Here is a 22,647-nt window from a genome sequence, read left to right on the forward strand (position 1 = left end):
GGGAAGTTGAAAAGCACAGATTCACTGAGCCAGAATATCTGAAAACGAGATCTGGGAATCTTCGTTTTATTTTTTTTCTTTTGTCTTTTTGTATGTTTAATTATACTGTTATAGTTGCCTCAATTTCTTTTCCCCTTGCGCCCCTCTTCCCAGCACCCCACCTCCCTCCAGCAGTCCCAACCCCTTAGTTCATGTCTGTAGGTCCTATATATAAGTTCTTTGACTTTATCCTTTCCTGTACTATTCTTAACATCCCCTGTCTATTCTGCACCCTCCTATGCTTCTTAATTCCTGCACCATTTCCTTTCTCCTCCCCTCTACCCCCTCCCAGCTGACACCCCTCCACATGGTACCCCATACCTATGATTCTGTTCCTACTCTGGTTGTCTGCTTAGTTTGTTTTTGTTTTTGTTTTAGATTCAGTTGATAGCTGTGAGTTTGTTGTCATTTTAATGTTCATAGTTTTGATCTTCTTTTTCTTAAATAAGTCCCTTTAACATTTCATATAATAATGGCTTGATGATGATGTACTTCTTTAGCTTTATCTTGCCTGGGAAGCACTTTATCAGTCCCTCCACTCTAAATTGTAGTTTTTCTGGATAGAGTAGAGAAGAGAAAGAGCAATAAATTGAAAAATTATGTGAAAAAATAATGAAGAAAACCTTCCCTGATTTAGGGAAGGAAATAGACATACATTTCCAGGAAGCACAGAGAGTCCCAAACAAACTAGACCAGGGAGGACCACACCAAGACACATTGTAATTAAAATGCTAAAGGTTAAGGATAAAGAGAGATTCTTAAAAGCAGCAAGAGAAGAGAGTTACCTACAAAGGGGTACCTAGAAGACTATCATATGGCTGGGTTTTGTTTTTTGATCCAATCTGTTACTCTGTACCTCTTTACTGGTGAATTCAGTCCATTTACAATTAGGATAATTATTAATGTATAAGAATTACCTATAGCCATTTTATCTTTTGTTTTATGGTAGATCTGTGCCTCGATTTGCTATTTTCTTATGTGTTTCTTCTGTTGTTTTTGTTTCTTTCCTCTGTTCCTTCTTTTTCTATGGTGTGTGTCTCAGTTTGGGATTTTGTGTGTGTGTGTGTGTGTGTGTGTGTGTGTGGTTACCATTAGATCTATGAATATAAAGTGCCATATATATAGCAGTCCTTTTTCTTTTGAATTCAGTCCATCCTCCTTTGCAAATTCAGACCTTTTCCCTTCCCCTTTTATGTTTTTGTTATCACAAATTATCCCTGGTTATGCTGTAAGTTTGTTGGTGATCTTACTTGTAGATTTGTGACCTTCTGTTCTTTTTGGGGGGTATAATAACCTCCCTGAGTATTGCCTGCAATGGAGGTCTTCTGGCAATGAATTCCCTCAGCTTCTGTATGTCTGGAAAAGCTTTTATTTCTCCTTCATTTTAAAGGATAATTTTGCTGGATATATTGTTTTTGGCTGGTAATTTCTCTCTTTCTGTAGTTTGAATATCTAGTTTCACTCTCTCCTGGCTTATAGAGATTCTACTGTGAAGTCCAGTGATAACCAAACAGGCTTTCCTTTATAGATTACTTTCTTCTTTTCTTTGCCAGCCTTTAGCATCCTTTCTTTGTCATTAATTTTTGACAGTGTTAATATAATGTGCCTTGCAGAAGGCCTCTTCGGACTGAGGTAATTAAGTGTTCTGTTTGGTTCTTGGGTTCAAGAATCTGGTTCTTTCCATAGGCTTAGGAAGTGCTCATCAACTGTTTAAATAGGTTCTCTACTCCCTTTTTCCTCTCTTATTCTGTTATGCCTGTTATTCTTATATTGCTCTTTCTGATGGAGTCATATAGTTCTCATGGAGATCTTCCACTTTTTTTATGTTCAGGTCTCTCTCTTCTTCCTTCTGTGCCATTTCTAGATTTCTATCTTTGATATCACTAAACCTTCCCTCCATTTGGCTTACTCTATTTCCTGTGCTCACTAGTTTATTCTTAATCTCTTTTATTGAATTATTCATCTATAGAGTTTCCGTTTGGTTCTTTTTAATGTTTGAGTTTCTTTGGTGAAATATTTGTTTTGTTCATTGTTTTCTGATCTCGCTAAATTGCCTGTCTGCATTCTTGGCATTTTTTTGAGCATTTTCTGAACTGCAATCTCGAATTCTCTGTCCTTTATGTCATATATTTCTGTGTCTTTAAGTTTGTTCTCTGGAGATTTTTCATTTTCTTTTCAATCTGCCTCTATACCTTTGTTATTCATAGTATTTGATGAATTCCTTTGCTGTCTGGGTATCAATGAGTGAATGGCAGTTCTCTAACAGATTAATACAAGAGAGGTCTTTCTATCCTTTTCCAGTAGGTGGTACTGAATCACAAGTTTTCTTATCTCTGTGAGATTCCAGTGTTGACCCATCTTCTCTGACTGCCATCAGTCTGGTTGCAATGTGTTGGAGTATGCAAGGGCTTGGAGAACCCGCCAGCTTCTCTGTTGTTTTGCCCTCCTCGTAATGGCAACCTCAATCTTCTGCAGGTTCCCCTCTATGCCCTGACCCTGAGACCAGTCACAGAGTGCACACTTCACTCAGGAAAAAAATACAATTCTGTAGTTCTCAGGCTTGCAGATAATAGGCTCCACAACCAGATACCAAGGGCAGAAGGAGGTGACCTCCAAGGGGCTAAGAGTTGGCTAAAGAAAGGTGGCCAAGCTTCATGGCTATTTCTCCATTTGAAATGCCAACTGCCAACAACTGCAGCTGCACTCCCATGCTGTGTGTCCTTGCTTGGGTCTTGGCTCAGCCGCAGCTGGCACTGCTCACTCTTACAGTAGTGCCCATCGAGTCTCTCTGCTCCTCCCAGCTGAAGGGAGTGTCAAGCATCACTGGATTCCTCCCTTTTCTGGTAGAGCTCTTCTGTGAGCTCCAGGCTGCCAGACTGTGTCCCTTGTTTGTATAAGCCCCTCTCCCTTTTTGCCTCCCCCTTTTGTTCCACTTGCCCACCTTTAAATGTTCCAAGGCATATTTGTGCTTTCAACATGGAATCCTTTGTTGAGTTATATCTGTACAAATTGTTGAAGCTTCAAGGGGAGAGACCAAGGGGATCTTTCACACTGCCATTCCTCTGACATCAGTAAAAAGTTATTTAAACTATTTGACACAAATATTCATTTCTTTCACACTTATCAAGGGCTATACGTAACTTTGTAATAAGCCTTATAGCTTACTAAGTTCTTTCACATAAATTGACTCATTGTATCCTTATATTAGCCCTATATCCATTTTACAAATTAAAAACTATGACTCATCTTATATTATAGAAGTGTACACCCAAGACCTCTCTAATGCCACTCCAATAAATGTTTTAAAACTATGGCTCAAATATATTAAATGATTTTCCCAAAAATAAATCACAGAAGTCATAAATGACAGACTGAAATTCAGATTCCAATATCTGTACCTTTTTTTAACAGTGTTATCAAATATAGTCACCATGTTTTATATTACCTTACACATTATACCTCTTAAAGCTAAAAGGTTTTGCTATTTATCAACCTCTTCATTTTTGCCCTACCTTCTAGCCCCTGGTAACCATTTTCCACTCTGTGTTTCTATGAATTTGAAGTCTGTTTTTTTTTATTCCACAGATAAGTGATACCATGCAGTAATTGTCTTTCTCTGTCTGGCTTATTTCACTTAGCATAGCACCCTCAAGTTTCATGTCATCACCAATGCCAGGATTTCCTGCTTTCCGATGGCTGAATAATATTGCATGGTTTTTACAGATATAGATAAATATTTCATATTTTTTTATCCATTCATCCATTGAGGGACACTTTTAAAAACCTGACACACTGAGCCATGCTACAGAGGAAGTGACCTGGCCAAAACTGGATGGAGTCTGGGATATCAGTTTCACACCATGTATATGATGTCCATAACCCTTACTTTAAATTTTGTATCAAAATTTGCTTCTGAGTTTCAGCCCAAATGGGAAGCATAGGAGGCTCTTGAAATCATCTCCTCCCACAGGCAAAACAAATCTAAAATTATACACAGGTCTATTCTCTCTGAAAGAAATTCAAAAACTAGCCGAGAGACACACATCAAGCAAACAAGAAAATACCACATTAAAACATCAAAAGAGCTTTGGCACACCCTCAGAAACTGGGAGCCATTAAGAAAAAAGAAGGCAGATTGGGCAATCACAAAGGTTTGAGAGTCAACCAAAATCTCAGTCCATGCTGAACAATAACGTTCATCTCTGGAACAACACCACACTATCAAGACTGGAAAAGGTGGCTATTTTATCTAATGCACAGAAACCAAAACAGAGAGGCAAAGAAATTTAAAAAACAGGAATATGTTCCAAACAAAAGAACAAAAACTCAGGAAAGATGTTAGTGAAACAGAGATTTAAAAAAATTACCTAATAAAGTTAAAAAATAATGGTCATAAAGAATAGTCATGCAAACAATGAATGAACAAAGTGGGAATTTTAACAAATATATATAGATAGATATAGATAGATAGATATAGATATAGATATAAGAAAGTACCAAACAGACATAACAAAGTTGAAAAATACAATAACTGAAGTGAAAAAAATCGAAAGATGGTTCAACAGAAGACTAAATGAAGTGAAAGAAAGAGTCAGTGAACTAAAGACAGAGCAGTGGAATTCATCCAATCAGAGGAGCAAAAGTGATAAAGAATGAAAAGAGAGTGAAGATAGCATAAGGGACTTATGGGACACTATCAAGCAGACCAAATAAATAACCTAACTTTGCACCTCAAGGAACTAGAAAAAGAAGAAAAATTTAAGTCCAAAGTTACTAGAAGAAGGAAATGACAAAGATCTAAGGAAAAATAAACTGACAGTAAAATGCAATGTGGTATCCTGGATGGGCTCCTGGCAGAGAAAAAGGAAATCATATGAAAACTAAAATCTGAATAAAGTACGGACTTTAGTTAATAACAATGTGTCATTATTGGTTCATTCATTATGACAGTATATCATGCTACTGTTACAATTAATAACAGGGGATGTACCCCTAGGTTCATTGCAGTGTCATTTACAATAGCCAAGATTTGGTAGCAGCCCAAGTGCCCATCAGTAGATGAGTGGATAAAGAAGTGGTGGTACATTTATTTACACAATGGAATACTTCTTGGCCATAAATTAGCTAAGTGAAATAAGGCCATCAGAGAAAGACAAATACCATATAATTTCATTTATATGTATAAGCTAATCAACAAAATAAACAAACAAAATAGAAACAGACTTATAGATATAGAAAATAGACTGATAGCTGTTAGAGTGAAGGAGAGTTAGGAGCTGCTGAAAAAGGTGAAGGGATTAAGGAAAAATAAAACTCATAAATTGAGACAACACTATGGTGATTACCAGAGAAAGAGGGAGTGAGGGAAGGTAGAAGAAGGTAAAGGGGGAATAAATGGTGATAAAAGAAGACTTGACTTTGGAGATTGAACACATAATATGATATACAGATGATGTAGTATAGAATTATACACCTGAAACCTATATAATTTTATTAACCAATGTCACCCTAATAAATTCAATAAAAATTAAAAATTAAAAAAAAGAAAATAAATAAAATGAAAGCTAAAAGATAATAGATCAATGAAGCCAAGAGCTGGTTTTTAATAACATAAACAAAATAGACAAACTGTTGGTTATACTTAGTAAGAAAAGAGAAAGAAGATTCAAACAAAATTAGAAATGAAAGATGATACTACAACCAATACCACACAAATACAGAGAATCATTAAAAACTACTTTAAAATATTTGCCCTGGCTGGTGTGGCTCAGTGAATTGAATGCCGACCTGCAAACCAAAAGACTGCCAGTCCAATTCCCAGTCAGGGGACATGCCTGGGTTGCAGGCCAGGTCCCCAGTTGGGGGAGTGCAAGAGGCAACCAATCAATGTATCTCCCACACATCTACCTTTCTCTATTTCTTCCTCCCTTCCCCTCTCTCTAAAAGTAAATAAAATCTTTTCTTTTTTTAAGAACTACATGGTAACAGAAGATGGAGGTGTAGGTAACCGTGGCTCGCGTCCTTGCACAACCACAGAAAAAAACTACAACTAAATTACAAAACTATCACCCAGAAAATTGAGCTGTAGGGGAAGTCTGACAACCAAGGAATTAGAGACAGGTAGGAGGGGCAGACATGAAGACTCTGAACAGGCGGTCCCACACTCAAGGTAATAGATTAAAATTGGGAGGGACACCTCAAGTGCAGGAATCCCAGGCCCAAACCAGACCACCCAGCCCAGGGTTCCACTGCCAGAAAGATAAATCACCCTAATTTATGGCTGTAAAAACCAGCAGGGATTGGGGCAGTGGAAGAAACTGCAGGATTCTCAGGAGTTTCCCCTTAAAGAGTTTGCAGTGTGTTAGGACTTACTCAGACTCCCTCCCTCTGGGCTCCAGCACCAGGGCAGCAGCTGGAAGGGTACCAGTGGCATAGAGGGAGAAACTGAAGTATATAGTATCAGGGCAAGTGCCTGGGGACAGCTTCCTCCCACACAAAAAATGTCCAAAACCAGAAGGCATCACTGGTAATTTACCAACATATAAAGAATTAATACCAATTCTTTTCAAAATCTTCCAAAAAAATAAAAGAGAAAGAAATACTTTCAAACTCATTATTATATGAAATGTTAAAGGGGCTTATTTAAGAAAAAGAAGATCAAAATTAAGAACATTAAAGTGGCAATAAATTCACAACTATCAACAATTGTATCTAAAAAACAAAAACAAACTAAGCAGACAAACAGAACAGAAAGAGAATCATAGATATGGAGATAATTTGGAGGGTTATCAGTTGGGAGTGGGAAGGGGTAGAATGAGGGAAATGGTGCAGGAATTAATAGGACTAATTGGTAGGTACAGAATAGAAGGAGGGTGTTAACAACATTATAGGAAATGGAGAAGCCAAAGAATTTATATGCATGACCTATGGACATGAACTAAGTGGGGTACTGATGAAGGGAATGGGGTGTATGGGTTTAGGGGGACAAATGGGGAAAATTGGGACAACTGTAATAGCATAAAAAATAAAACATTTTTTAATTAAATAAAAAAGAATGACATGTCAACAAACTGGATAAGCTAGAAGAAATGGACAAATTTCTAGAAATACACAACCTGCCAAGACTAAATCACAAGGAAATAGAAAATCTAAACCTCCCAATTACTAGTAAGGAGATTGAATCACTAATCAAAAATCTCCTAACAAAAATGTCCAAAACCAGAAGGCATCACTAATAAATTCTACCAACCTATAAAGAAGAATGCCAATCCTTCTCAAAATCTTCCCCAAAAATGTAAGAGAAAGAAATACTTTCAAACTCATTACCCTGATACTAAAACCAGACAAGGATACTGCAAGAAAATTAATGGCCAATAGCCCAAATGAACATAGATGCAACAAAATATTAACAAACTAAATTCAACAATATAGTAAAAGGATCATACACCATTCTTAATGGAGATTTATTCCAGAGAGGCAAAGATGGTTCAGCATCCATGAATCAATCAAGGTGACACACAAGATTAACAAAATGAAGATTAAAAATCCTATGATCATCTCAATAGATGCAGAAAAACATCTGAAAAATTCAAAATCCATTTAAGGTATAAATTCTCACCTACTGGATATAGAGGGTATATACCTCACTATAATAAAAGCCATATATGCAAGCCACACATAACACCATACTCAATGGTAAAAAAAATGGAAAGCTTTTCTCAAAATGCCCACTGTCACCATTCCTATTCAACATAGTACTAGAAGTCCTAGACAGAGCAGTTAGGCAAGAACAAAAAATAAAAGGCATTCAAATTGGAAAGAAAAAAGTAAAACTGCCTCTATTTCTAAATGACATATCATATATAGGAAACCTTAAAGACTCCACTAAAAAACTATTACAACTAATCCACAAACTCAGTAAATTTATTGGATACAAAAGCAATATGCAAAAATCAGTTGCACTTTTGTATACTAACAACAAATGATCAGAAAGTGAAATTAAGAAAACAATCTCATTAAAAAGCACATTAAAAAGAATAAAATGCCTAGGAATAAATTTAACGACAGAGGTGAAAGATCTATACACTGAGAACTATAAGACACTGATGAAAGAAATTGAAGAAGACACAAATAAATATAAAGATATTATGTGTTCATAGATTAAAAGAATTACTATTGGTAAAATTCCCATACTACCCAAAGCAATCTACAGATTCAGTAAGATCCCTATCAAAATTCCAGTGGTTTTTTTAGAAAAAAAAAACCTAAAATTTATATGGAACCAAAGAGACCCAAAGTAGTCAATGCAGCCTTGAGAAAGAACACACAAACTATATTACAAAGCTACAGTAATCAAAACAGTATGGTATTGGCACAAAAGCAGAAACATGTATCAATGAAACAGAATAGAAAGCATAGAAACAAACCCAGACTTCCAGCCAAGATGGAGGCTTAGACGGACATGCTCGGCCTCCCTCTTCAACTAGAGAGGAATACAACTACTTCAAAACAAAAGATAACTAGAAATTCCAGAAAATAAAACTACATGGAAGCCCAACGTATGAAGTTATAAACCAGCGGCGCTCTTTGGGCAGGCAGGAAGAGCGAAAGTGGGTGGTGCTGTTTACGGTCGCACCAGGGACAGCGGCAGGGAGAACAATCCCAGCGGCAGGGAGGACATCCCGGCTGCAGTCAAACCCTGGCGGCTCACGACCCCAACGCTGGGAGAAGCAGCCACCACATCACCTCGAACAGTGAGGCCCAGGGGGCAGGAGGACGGATCCCGGTCTCCTAGCAGAATAACTGTGTGAATCCACCTTGGACCCCCGCCCCCACACAAAGCGCCACAGCGCTGCGAAATAGGTTGCGGATCGCCACTGGTCACTGGGCAGTGATGACAAAGTGCCGGCGAGAAAGGTTGCGGATCGGCGCCGGTCGCTGGGTTGTGACGAGTACACAGGAACTGCCCCCTATAGCCGGCCCAAGAAAACAAAACGCATCTGTCAAAATGAGGCAGACAACTATAGAAATCCCGGTGGCACAGCTCACCAGGCAACAGATGAAGAATCTGACAGATGAACAAATAAGAAACCTGTCAGAGGCTCAGTTCAGGGCCATTGTTATCAGGTGGCTCACAGAATTAACAAAAGATCTGGAAAAAGATGAGAAAGAATCGAAAAACACTCATACTGAAAGGAACAAAACCACATACGAGACAGATGGTGAGGAAATAAAATCCAGAGTTCAAATCAACAAACCAGAACACAGAGAAGGAACAAACAGTCAACCAGTGCAGAGAGAAAAAACGGGAAGCAAGGAAAATGATGAGAGGAACAGAAACCTCTGGGACAGCTATAAAAGGCCCAACATAAGAATCATTGGTTTGCCAGAGGGCGAAGAAGATGAACTAGAAATTGAAAAATTAAGTGAAAATATAATAAAGCAGAACTTCCCAAATTTGGGGACGGAAATAGACTTACAGGTCCAGGAAGCACAGAGAATTCCAAAAAAACTGGACCCAGGGAGAACCACTCCAAGACACATTATAATCAAAACGTCAAAAGTTAAAGATATGAAAAACCAAAAAAAAAAAAAAAAGTTAAAGATAAAGAGAGAATCTTAAAAGCAGCAAGAGAGAAGAAAAGAATCATGTACAAAGGGGTCCCAATTAGACTACCAGCTGACTTCTCAAGGGAGACCCTGCAGGCAAGAAGGGACTGGCAAGAAATATTCAAAGTAATGAAAATCCAAAACCTACAACCACGAATACTCTATCCAGCGAAATTGTCATTCAGAATATAAGGGCAGAGAAAGTGTTTCCAGGACAAAATAAAACTGAAAGAGTTCATTAGATCCATTAAAGGGACTGGTTTAGAAAAAGGAGGATCAAAACTATGAAAACTAAAATGAAAACTGCATCACAAGAAACAACAACAGAAGCTAGGGAATTGAAACAAAGGCAAACTAAACAGGCAACGAGAGTGGAAAAAGAACTATAGGTATGGGGAGCATATTGGGGGGAGGTCAGCAGGGAGGGGGAAGGGGGAGAGGGAGGGAGATGATATAGGAATTAAGGATCATGGTAGGAGGGAATGGAATAGACAGAGAGAGGTTGAGAAGAACTATATGCACAACTAATGGACATGGTCTAAAAGTGGGGGACAACTGGAGGGAGGGGGGCCACTGGGAGGAGGGGAGAAGAGGGAAGGGAAATTGGGACAAATGTAACATTATAATCAATAAAACACATTAAAAAGAAAAAGAAAAAAAAGAAACAAACCCATATACCAGGAATGTGACTCTGGTTCCACCAGAGATCAGCTGGCCTCTTTTAAGCCTTGGAGAGGTCCTGCTTGCTGGCCTCATCTGCCTAATCTTTTCCTCTCATTCAAGGCAGCAGTAGGGCCAAAATAATATATTTAAAATAATAAGAGTGACAAAAGGAAATGGAAAACCAAGGAGATACTATGCTAACTGCCCTTTGAATATATAATGGCATTTTTCATACTTCAAGCTCCTAATTTATTTTCTCCCTAACATTGTAATTCACTGGGAAAAACATGACAGAAATACCAAATGTGATAACAAGTCAGAGAGTTCTTCAGTCCTAGAAACAACATTTAACCACATACAATATAGTTTGGATCTAAGAAAAACCTTAAAAATTGAGTTGAAGCATTCGTTTTGTATATAAGAAAACAGATTCAGAGAGGCTCAGTGACTTGTCCAGGGTTAATTTTCTTAAGTTTAATTCTTGGTTCAAGTTTTTCTTTACCAGCTGGGAAAAGGAAGTGAAGATCTGCCCAAACTTTTTAAATACATTATTTTAAGAGATGCCATCTTCTAATTTGTCTGCTTATAAGTCAATAAATAAAAGAAAATGAACTTGACATTCTGTTTAATAAAAAACAAAAAGAAGAGAAACTTGTTTACCAACATATATAATAACTCATACTTGTAGTAGTGTTCTTAAAACCAAGAAATTCAAGGAAAGGAAAATAATGGAAAATGACTTCCCAAAATTCAGGGAAATATTTTTCTTTTAGAGCTTTCTAAAGAAAGTAGCTAAAGACAAGACCACATGTGAATTAAGATATTCTCGGAAAATTCTGTTAAGACAAATGGGTTTGTTTCATTATTTTACAAGAAAAGAAGAAATCAGACTTTATAAAACACACTGGAAAGTCCCATCCTTTCCACACCTATCCTCATTAGTAAAGAATGAAAGCCAAAATATCACTGGTTATGATTCAAACAACATGTTCTGGTTTCCACTAAGACTTACCCTAAATTTCTTATGAACTGTCCTATTTTTCTGTTTATCTGGGTGACTTCTTGTAATTGCTACTATCACAAAAAGTGGATTTATGGTTAAATAGCCTATGGCTCATATTTTGTGTTTGTGAATGATTCTTTTGCCATCTTTTCACCATTTCTTTCTTCACATTTTCTAACCTGAAGATTTAGCAACCCACAACTTTATTAACAAAGTATTTCAATCCAAGAATGGAAATATACCAAAATTGATTATGATAGAAGTTCTACCTCTGTAGTAGTGTTCAAACAAGACAAAGAAAACTAGTAAAGTACACAATTATAATAGCCAAGGAACTAAAGAAGGCTCTTCAAGCCAAGTTTTAATTCCAGAGAAGGTAAACCTAATATTTAATTGTTTTTGTTTTTTACTCCTTGGAATAAATTCTACTCTGAGCAAGAACAACAACAGCAATAAATCTAAAGAGAAGGAAAAAATTTTTAGGAAGCCAAATTATACAGTATTCCCTCACTTATCACGGGTATTACATTCTAGACCCCTCTGCGATAGGGGAAAATCCACAAAGTAGGAACCTTACATTTATTTTAGTATTTATATATTTTAAGGCTTTATAAGCCTTCCCACACATTTATAAACCATTCCCAGTCCTTTATTAACCTTTTCCACACTTTTATAAACACTACTTATGTTCTTAAACATATTCTACACTCTTAAACCTACGTAACTTTAACAACATACATATACAGTACTGCAAAATCCTACAATATAGAGAAAAATCCACGATAAATAATTAAATATAATATTTTTTAAAATCCCACAATACAGTGAGGCTGCAATAAATGAACCACGATATAGAGAGGGACTACTGTATCTTTTTCTTCATAAAATACAGCAAATCCTTTTTAACTATATGTTATTGATTATGCTGTTACAGTTGTCCCAACTTCCCCTCCTCTACACCCTTCTGCCTGGTACCCCACTTCCCTCCATCAATCGGTCACTTAGTTCACATCCATGAGTTGTGCATGTAAATTGTTTGGCTTCGCCCTTTCCTATACTATTCTTAATATCCCCCTATCTATCTTGTTCCTACCAGTTATGCTTAATCCCTGCACCATTTACCCATTTCTCCCCCTTCCCACTTCCAGCTGATAACTCTTCAAATAATCTCCATATCTATGATTCTGCTTCTGTTCTGGTTGTTTGCTTAGTTTGTATTTTTGTTTTTGAGATCCAGTTGCTGATTTTAAGTTTGCTGTCATTTTACTGTTCATAGTTTTAGTCCTCTTATTTTTCTTAAATAAGTTCTCTTAATGTTTCATGTAATAATGGCTTGGTGATGATGAACTCCTTTAGCTTTACCTTGTCTGGGGAGCTATAATCTGTCCTTCCATTCTAAATGATAGTTTTGCTGGATAAAGTAATCTTGGTTGTAGGTCCTTGCTTTTCATCACTTTAAATACTTCTTGCCAGTCCCTTCTTGCCTACAAAGTTTCTTTTGAGAAATCAGCTGACAGTCTTATGGGAACTCCTTTGTAGCTAACTCTGCTTTTCTCTTGCTGCTTTTAAGATCCTCTCTTTATCTTTAACCTTTGGCATTTTAATTATATGTATTGGTGTGGTCCTCTTTGGGTCCAACTTGTTTGGGACTCACCATGCTTCCTGGATTTGTATGTCTATTTCCTTCAACAAATTAGAAAAGTTTCTTTCATTGTTGTTTCAAATAAGTAAGTTTTCAATTTCTTGCTCTTTTCTCTTCTCCTTCCAGAACCCCTATGATTTGGATGTCATTATGTTTAAAGTTGTCCTAAAAGTTCCTAAGCTTCTCCTTGTTTTTTTTTTTTTTTTTTTTTTGCATTCTTGTTTCTTCTTGCTGTCCTGATTGAATGTTTATTTCTTCCTTTTGTCCCAAATCATTGATTTGAATCCCAGATTCCTTTCCTTAACTGTTGGTTCCCTGTATATTTTTCATTTCACTTTGCATAACCTTTATTTCTTTATTTATTTGCCATACTCTGAGTTCTCTGAGCATCCTTATCACCAGTGTTTTGAACCCTGTATCTGATAGATTGCCTATCTCCATTTTGTTTAGTTCTTTTTCTGGAGTTTTGTTCTGTTCTTTCATTTGGGCCATATTTCTTTGACACCTAATTTTGGCAGCCTCCCTGTGGTGTTTCTATGAGGTAGAGCTGTTTTTATTCCCTATCTTAGTAGTGTCGCCTATGTAGCAAAGAAACCTATAAGTTAGTGAGGCAGAGACTTAGGTAATTACTGGAGAAGGGCAACTCGCTTCACTGCTTTGTGGCTCTGCATGTGGTGGAGCCTCAGAGAAGGGACATTGCTGCTGCCTGGCTTCTGGCAATTTGCCCAATACTCCCCCTATTTCTAGTCACTTCACCCACTTCTTGTATGCTATTGGCGCCCTTCCAGCTGCCGCCCTGGGATCTGAGTATGTTCTAAGACCATGGAGGCTCTTTAAACAACAAAACTTCATCAGTTTCTTCTGCTACCCTGTGCAGGCCCTTTAAGCAGGAAAAATCAGGCAGTTTCTGCCACCACTCAACCCCCACTAGTTTTTACAGACAGAGGTAATGCGGGTTTTTCTTCCCATTGCTGGAACCCTGGGCTGTGCATTCTGTCCTGGGGCTGGGGTGACTCACTCCCAGAATAACTCTCCTGACTTTTATCCACCACACATCTATGTGGGACGATCCATTCGGCTGTTGCAGCCACCACTGCCATCACCACCGCCACCACTTCTCTTCACCATACCACCTCTCTGCCCCAACTCTGCAACTCTGCCCCTCCTACCTGTCTGGATGAATATTGCTTCTTTAAATCTTTGGTGTTGAACTTCCATATAGCTTGATTTTCTGACAGTTCTAATTGTTATTTGTCTTTGAGATATGGCTGTAATTCTTTCTACACTTGAACAAGGAGGCAAAGCATGTCTACCTACACCTCCATCTTGACTAGAAGTTCTCAAATACAGCATATCTTAACACTCAGTAGATAACATATACTTGTAAAAGAGCTTATTAATTAAAATATCTCACTAGGCTCTTTAAAGATTGCCTCTGTCCTTGGTGATTTAAGTGGAGCAGATATATATTGCCTCTTTTACAAGACTACAATTGCCCTGAGTTTTTCTGTCAATAATTTTAAACTTCTTTGTTATTTAGATAGACTTTGTCTTTTTCTAAAATGTACTTTGCTGTTTATCACCTTGAATCAGAGAAATGAAAATTAAAACCACAATGTTATACCATCTCACACCTGTCAGAATGGCTATCATTAATAAGTCAACAAACAACAAGTGCTGCTGAGGATGTGGAGGGAGGTGAACTCATTTTCACTGTTGGTGAGAATGCAGATTGGTGCAGCCATTGTGAAAAGCAATATGGAGATACCTCAAAAAATTAAAAATGAATCTGCCTTTGGCCCAGCAATCCTACTCTGGGAATACGTCCAAAGGAACCCAAAACACTCATTTGGAAGAACATAAGCACCCCTATGTTCATTGCAGCATTATTTACAATCACCAAGATATGGAAGCAGCCCAAGGCTCCATTAGTGGATGAGTGAATAAAACAACTATGGGCCCATTTACACAATGGAATACTACTCAGTCATTAAAAAGAAGAAATTTTTACTCTCTGTGACAGCATGGATGGACCTAGAGGACATTATGCTAAGTGAAATAAGCCAGTCAGAGAAAGATGAAATACCATATTATTTCACACATATGTGGAATCTAATGAACATACTGAACTAATGAGCAAAATAGAGAGAGACTCATAGAGAGCAGGATGGCAGCTAAAATGGGGAGAAAGTTGGGGGTGGAGGGATTGACCAAAAAGGAAAAAGGACTCATGGACATGGACAACAGTGTGGTAATTTGGAGGAGGGGGGTATAAGGTGACTAAATGGTAATGAAAAATACAATTAAAAAAAGAAAAAAAATGCACTTTGCAAACAATTTTGCAAGAGTTTGTCATAATAAATTAAATTGTGTTCCTCTGTCCCTAAAAGAAAAAGTTATGTATTGTAAATTTATTTTATGTAAAACATAAATGTATTCAGTTGCTTCATTTATGTACTAAGTTTTATATATAATTCCTTGCATTTTTATAAATTTCAGATAGCAGGACACAAAACAGAAAGAGAGAAGGAGAGGGAGAGGACTTTGTAATAGAATCCTGTCTGAGCCAGCTCTCAGTAGTGTTTTGGCAAAAGGCCTGTGTCTGAACTATTTCCAAGGCTTCAGTCTGAACGGCAGCCAAAGGCTCCACAAAAGAACAGGCCCACATGGCTTATTACCCTTCACCTTTGACCTTTAACCCAGTTGCCTCATACTCTGTGAACTTGAAATCCTGTGAGAAAATACTTAGCCGTCTTGTTTACAAACAGCCTATTTATTCCACAGGAACAGCTTGGCAGGACATACCCAACTCACCTGAACTGGGTTGTCTCAGAAACCATGAGCCTCAGACTCTTCTTGTAATCAAGCCAACACTGCAGCATTTTCACTGGTTGAAATCAGTGTTGGAGTGTGTAGCAATCATCAATCATTTGATTCACTTTTATGTTGTACATTTCACCAAAGTATTAACACAAAATGTGAAAGCAATCATACTTGAGCTGTAAGTGGTATAAGTCATGCGTTTCATGGAAGAGAGAAAAAGCATAAAATTTTAACCTGAATATTAAAAGTTAATTTCAATTATTAACTACCCTATATCTTGCTAAATTTACCAGTTCACAACAAAAATCACAATCTTTTAGTTAGTTATTCATGTGTTTTCAAAATTCCAGTCTTTATTTTAGTCAGACTTTACCTTACATCAGGCATTTACCTGAAGAGATTACTTGATTAAATTCATTGTCTCCAGCATGTTTGAACTGATCCTTCAAGGCTGCTGTTTTGATCATTTCGGTGATTCCTTTAAAATAGATTATATAATTAATTAATTCTCACAAATTATTAGTGAGTATAAATGTAGTCAGATTTCTTTTTTAAATATGAAAATTGATTCTAAGAATGAATAAATTAGTCAACAATCACATTTCAAAGGGTCCTTTATTATTCAATGGATTTATTTTCACAAGTTATTTTCTAAATTTACTCACTGTACTCAAAATATAATTAAATTTGCCAAAATACTATATGCACACAACTTACCAGGAATACCTACTATTTCAAATAAATACTATGTAAATGAATTTTATTAATTGAAGAAAACTGTATCTTCATATTTACATATGTATTCACCATTAAGAAAAAATTAATTGCAGTGATACTTCACAACAGAGTGAAGTTGATTTGATAAATTACCACCTGATAAATGGTAAATATGGTTTTTAATTTAGAAAAAGAGCTTCCTTTTTTAATCTAAGGACAATCATAATCATCATGATGATAATAGGGAGCATTTATTGAATATGCTGAACACTGTTGGAAGTGTTTTACATGGATTATCTGATTTAATCTTCATGACAACCTTGTGACATTGATAGTATTATATTCTCATTTCACAGAACAGGAAAGTGAGGCTATGGAAGGCTAGGTCACATCTCTAGCAAGCGGAAGATGTGGAACTTAAACTTAAGCAATGTGACATAACTTTACTGCCTCTCAAACCATGGAAGGTTCTTAGGAAAAAACCTACTAAATATACAATTATTACTTAGAATTATAATACTTATATATATCTTTATAAAGCACCTTCAGAAAGATCTCATTTGAATCTCACAATAATCCTGTGAGATAATATCATCATTCTTATTTTTCAAATGAAGAAGCTAGAGGTATAAAAGATTGACTAATTTTTCCAAGGTCACTTGGCTAGTAAATTAATAGAGTAAGGATACCAATCCAGGTTTTTATTTTTATTTTTATTTTTTTTTCAGATTTAATGTGTTTTATTGATTAAAATATTACATTTGTGCCAATTTCCCTTCCCTCTGCTCCCCTCCACCCGGTGGCCCCCCTCCCTCCAGTTGTCCCCCCCCTTTTAGATTATGTCCATTAGTTGTGCATACAGTTCCTCCCAACCTCTCTCCGTCTATTCCATTCCCTCCTACCTTGATCCCCAATTCCTATATCATCTCCCTCCCTTTCCCCATTTCCCCTCCCTGTTGACCTCCCCCCAATATGTTTCCCGTACCCACAGTTCCTTTTCCACTCTCGTTGCCTATTTAGTTTGCCTTTGTTTCATCTCCCTAGCTTCTGTTTTTTTAAACCAGTCCCTTTAACATCTCATATAACAGTGGTTTGGATCTAATGAACTCTTTCAGTTTTATTTTGTCCTGGAAACACTTTCTCTGTCCTTCTATTCTGAATGACAATTTCGCTGGATAGAGTATTCGTGGTTGTAGGTTTTGGATTTTCATTACTTTGAATATTTCTTGCCAGTCCCTTCTTGCCTGTAGTGTTTCCCTTGAGAAGTCAGCTGATAGTCTAATTGGGACCCCTTTGTACATAATTCTTTTCTTCTCTCTTGCTGCTTTTAAGATTCTCTCTTTATCTTTAATTTTTGACATTTTGATTATAATGTGTCTTGGAGTGGTTCTCCCTGGGTCCAGTCTCTTGGGAACTCTCCTTGCTTCCTGGACCTGCAAGTCTATTCCCTTCCCCAAGTCTGGGAAGTTCTCCTTTATTATATTTTCACTCAATTTTTCAAGTTCTAGTTCATCTTCCTCATTCTCTGGCAAACCAATGATTCTTATGTTGGGCCTTTTATAGCTGTCTCAGAGGTTTCTGATCCTCTCATTGTTGCTTCCCATTTCCTCTCGCTGCATTGGTTGACTGCTTGTTCCTTCTCCATATTCCAGTTTGTTGAAATGAACTCTGGATTTTATTTCCTTTCCTTCTGTCTCGTATGCGGTTTTGTTCCTTTCGTTATGAAAGTTTTTCGCTTCTTTCATATCTTTTTCCTGCTCTTTTGTGAATTCTGTAAGCCATCTGTTAACAATGGCCCAGAACTGAGCCTCTGACAGGTTTCTTATCTGTTCATCTGTCAGGTTCTCTATCTGCTGCCTGGTGAGTTGTGTCACCGGTATTTCTATAGTTGTCTGCCTCATTTTGACAGATGCGTTTTGTTTTCTTGGGCCGGCTGTCGGGGGCAGTGCCTGTGTACTCGTAATGACCCAGCGACCGGCGGGCGCCGTTTGGCATCACAAATCAGCGACCGGCGCCTGCCTGTCCGCGACCTATTTTGCAGCCCTGTGGTGCTTTCTTTGGGGGCGGGGGTCCAAGATGGATTCACACAGTTATTCAGCTAGGAGACTGGGATCCGTCCTCCCGTCCCCCTGGGCCTCACTGTTCAAGGCGATGCGGCGGCCGCTCTCCCCAGCGCCGGAGTCGCGCACCGCCAGGGGCCCGGCCACCGGGACTCCTCACCGGGGTCGCGCACCGCCAGGGGCCCGGCCGCCGGGACTCCTCGCCGGGGTCGCGCACCGCCAGGGGCTTGCGCAGCCGGGATTCCTCGCCGCCCGCCGCTCCGGGTGCACCGCAAACAGCACTGCCCTCTTTAACTCTTACCTGCCCAAGTGGCACCGCTGGTTTATAACTTCATATGTTGGACTTCCGTGTAGTTTTATTTTCTAGAATTTCTAGTTATCCTTTGTTTTGAAGTAGTTGTATTCCTCTTTAGTTGTAGAGGGAGACCTAGCGTGTCCGTCTAAGCCTCCATCTTGGCCGGAAGTCCACCTTAATCCAGGTTTTTAAATATCATACCTTATGGGTTGTTTCTTTTTAATTAAACTTATTGGGGTTACATGGGTTAATAAAATTATATAGGTTTCAAGTATACAGTTCTATAATACATCATTTATATATTGCATTGTATGCCCACCACTCAAAGTCAAATCTTCCATTACTATACATTTGATCCCCTTTACCCCTCACTATCCCCTTACCCGCCTTCCCCCTGGCAACTGCCATATTGTTGTCTGCGTCTATAAGTCTTTGTCCATTTTTCTTGTTTGTTCATTTGTTGCTTTCACTTTTATATTTCATGTATGAGTGAAATCATATGGTTCTTGATTTTTTCTGATTTATTTCAGTTAGCATGATATTCTCAAGATCCACCCATTTTGTCACAAATGGCAGTATTTCATATTTTCTTGTGGCTGAGTAGTAAGTATTTCATTGCATATATGTACCACATCTTCTTTATCCAATCATCTATCAAAGGAACATTGGTTGTTTCCAAGTCTTGGCCATCATGAGTAATGTTGCAATGAACATAGAGGTGCATATATCTTTGCAAATAAATGTTTTCAAATTCTGGGCAGTGGATTGAGCGTCGGCCTGCGAGCTAAGTGTCGCTGGTTCGATCTTCCAGTCAGGGCACATCAGAGAAGGAAAACTCTGACTCCAAAAAACCTCCACTGCCTTGCGGCATACCTCTTCAGGGGAAAGGCTAAGGGAGTAAACCCCGACAGAAAATCCGGAGCCGGAGTCCCTAAGGCGGTCTGACGTTGTAGTCAACACCGGCAACTCCTGAGGCGCACCTGAAGCCAAGCTGTATTGACTCCGTCTTTCCCTTGGACCCTTCAGCTGCCAAGAGAGGGGGGGTCTGCTGCATGGGCAACAGCAGACCCTCCATATCACCCTGCCCAGGCTCTGTAGCTTCAGCTTCACTGGAGAGGACACTCCAGCGTCATCGCAAGATGTCGATTCAACACGGGAGGAGACAGATACCGTGTCACTCCCGAGTCGGACTGCACAACCATTCTTGGCGGTGCAGATAGACTCTTAAGAAGCTACACCATCGTCTCTCGAGATGGACGGCTGCCAACGACGACGACCCAGAAGAGGGGTTGCTGAGTGATATGTTAATTCTATTCTAATTTTTTGAAGTGCCTCCATACAGTTTTCCATAGTGGCTGTACCAGTTTACATTCATACCTTATATTTTTCCTACTATAATGAATCTCCTTATTCACACTAAAGTCTTTTCTAAGATGAACTATTATTCATTCAATGACAAGTAAAATGAAAAATTTCCAATAAGATTAACATAAGAAATAACAAAGTATCAACAAGCAACAAGTGCTGGCGAGGATGTAGAGGAAAGGGAACCCTAGTGCACTGTTGGTGAGAATGCAGACTGGTGCAGCCACTGTGGAAAATGGTATGAAATTTTTACAAAAAAATAAAAATGGAACTGACTTTTGATCCAGTGATCCCACTGCTGAGATTATACCCCAAGAATCCTGAAACACCAATTCAAAAGGACCTATGCATCCCGATGTTCATAGCAGCATTATTTACAATAGCCATGTGCTGGAAACAGCCTCAGTGCCCATGAGTAGATGAGAAGATCAAAAAACTGTGGTACATTTACACAACAGAAAGAAATAAGGAACTCCTACCCTTCACAACAACATGGACGGAACTGAAGAGTATTATGCTAAATGAAATAAGGTGAAAGAAAAATACCATATGATCTCACCTCTAAGTGGAACCTAATGAACAAAACAAACAAATGACCAAAATAGAACCAGAGGGATGGAAACAAGGAAAGGACTGATAGCAACCAGCCCCATGATCATAAGTGTGCCCTGTGCTCCAATTAATTTACTAAATTTCTATAGGATAAGTTTATTCTTAATGTTTTAAAAAACATCATTGGTATTATTTCAAAAATTATATATTATAGTTGTCATTGATGTTAGTATATGCAAAAATTTTCTTTTGGGAACAGGGGTAAACATAACACAAAAAAGAAAATGGAAGTCATTGATACTGGGTGTCCTCTTTGACCAAGGCAGAATATGTCTGATGAGTGTGCATCATCTGTTTAAAAGGGAAAAAAGGGAAGACCTTTTAGAATAGTGCTGAGGCCTATTGTCCATAAAGACTTTTGTTGCTAAATTCCATTTCTTTTTACTTCTTTGTATTTAAAGGGCTGTAGCTCACTCTGCAGAGACTCTTTGCAAAGCCCATCATTCTTTGTACCTCTAATGTTTTACCAACCAGGCATCTAACTGCCAGCATCCATTTACTTTCTGACATTCCAGCACCAAAAATTGCTTTGAAGCCTTTAGTGTTTCTTCTTTAATGCAAACAGATAGAAATAGTTTTAATATGATTTCTGACACTTAACTCAAAAGTGATCTTTTATGCTAAAATCTAAAACAAGAACATACCCTAGAAATGTATGTGCAAAAATAAAGAAATTTTCCTTTCAAAACATTTAAAATACACAAACATACTCACAAGTGGACATTTTTGCACATAGGGAAATGCAATAAAATTGTTGTGATAACAACTGGAATTGAGAGATTCTAGGTGGTAGGGAGTGGGGACACTAGTAAAGAAGATAGTCACTCTATTCTACTGTGCATATATGTACATGACTTCTTTTGATGATGAACATATGGCTGGTTTAACAGAAAAAAATGGGTTTTTCACTTTAACAGTTTAGAAATAAATACGTCAAAATACTTTTCAACATTCACACTCATTTCATTTGTCCTGCCTCAGGCTTCCCCAACTCTTCATCAGTGCCCACTTATGCCCCCACCCTCTATCTATAAACTCTGCTCCTACCCTTGTAGCTGAGGTAAGTAATACTTAAACTGCTTCAATGCAAACTCAGTACCTCTTATTATTTAGTCCTTCACCACAATGAGCAAGGGGAGCACAGGAGGTGAGGACGGCAAAGGCTAATTAATTGGTATCCCTGAGCCATGCTCTTCCCCTGTGATAAACAGGCCTACCAAACCCAAGTTTCTATGGATCCCCTTGTCTCTTGTGTACCTCAGTAAAAAACAATGAGTTCTCATTAACCTCTTTCTTCCTAGGAATAGCATGTTAAGCCATGTCTTTCAATCTCCCTCAGCAGAAACCACAACCCTAATCCCGAGTACTATGGCTTTAAGCTTTCTGACTATGCCTCCTCCTTCAAAAACATCAATCAACAGCTTTCTATATGCCTGCTCTCTTAGACTGAAATTACCAACTCAGTTTCTTACTGCTATGCCTGGTACACCTGTGAAGCCTTTCCATTTTATCTTGAATCTCCTGAAAAAGAGACTTTTTTTTTTTTTAATAGTAACAGGATACTAGCATTTTATTTTATTTAATTATTTGTTTGTTTGCTTATTTTATTTTTAGAGAGAGGGGAAAGGAGAAAGAGAGGGAGAGAAACATCACTGTGTGGTTGCCTCTCACTCGCGCCCCCAACTGGGGACCTGACGTGCAAACTAGTAATGTGCCCTGACTGGGAATCGAACCAGCGACACTTGGCTCACAGGCCGTGAACAAGAGTCTTTACTCAAAGTGCAATTAGAAATAACGGAATATTTGAACATCATGTCAT

The 22,647-nt window shown here is 38.1% G+C and overlaps 1 long non-coding RNA gene across 5 annotated transcripts in view; it reads right to left on the reverse strand.

Annotated features, from left to right (window-relative positions):
* Positions 1-22,647, reverse strand: part of LOC150008709 (uncharacterized) — a 196,563-nt gene that overhangs the window by 123,238 nt on the left and 50,678 nt on the right. For 4 of the 5 annotated variants that reach the window (XR_016511335.1, XR_016511337.1, XR_016511333.1 and 1 more), the window contains one exon: positions 16,171-16,257. The exons of the other annotated variant lie outside the window; for it this stretch is intronic. This is a non-coding gene — a long non-coding RNA (uncharacterized LOC150008709). The remainder of the gene's footprint in view (positions 1-16,170; positions 16,258-22,647) is intronic. 5 annotated transcript variants of the gene reach the window in all.

This window comes from Furipterus horrens, unplaced genomic scaffold (genome assembly GCF_987537825.1).
Source record: "Furipterus horrens unplaced genomic scaffold, mFurHor1.1.pri manual_scaffold_5, whole genome shotgun sequence".
NCBI classification, from domain to species: Eukaryota; Metazoa; Chordata; class Mammalia; order Chiroptera; family Furipteridae; genus Furipterus; species Furipterus horrens.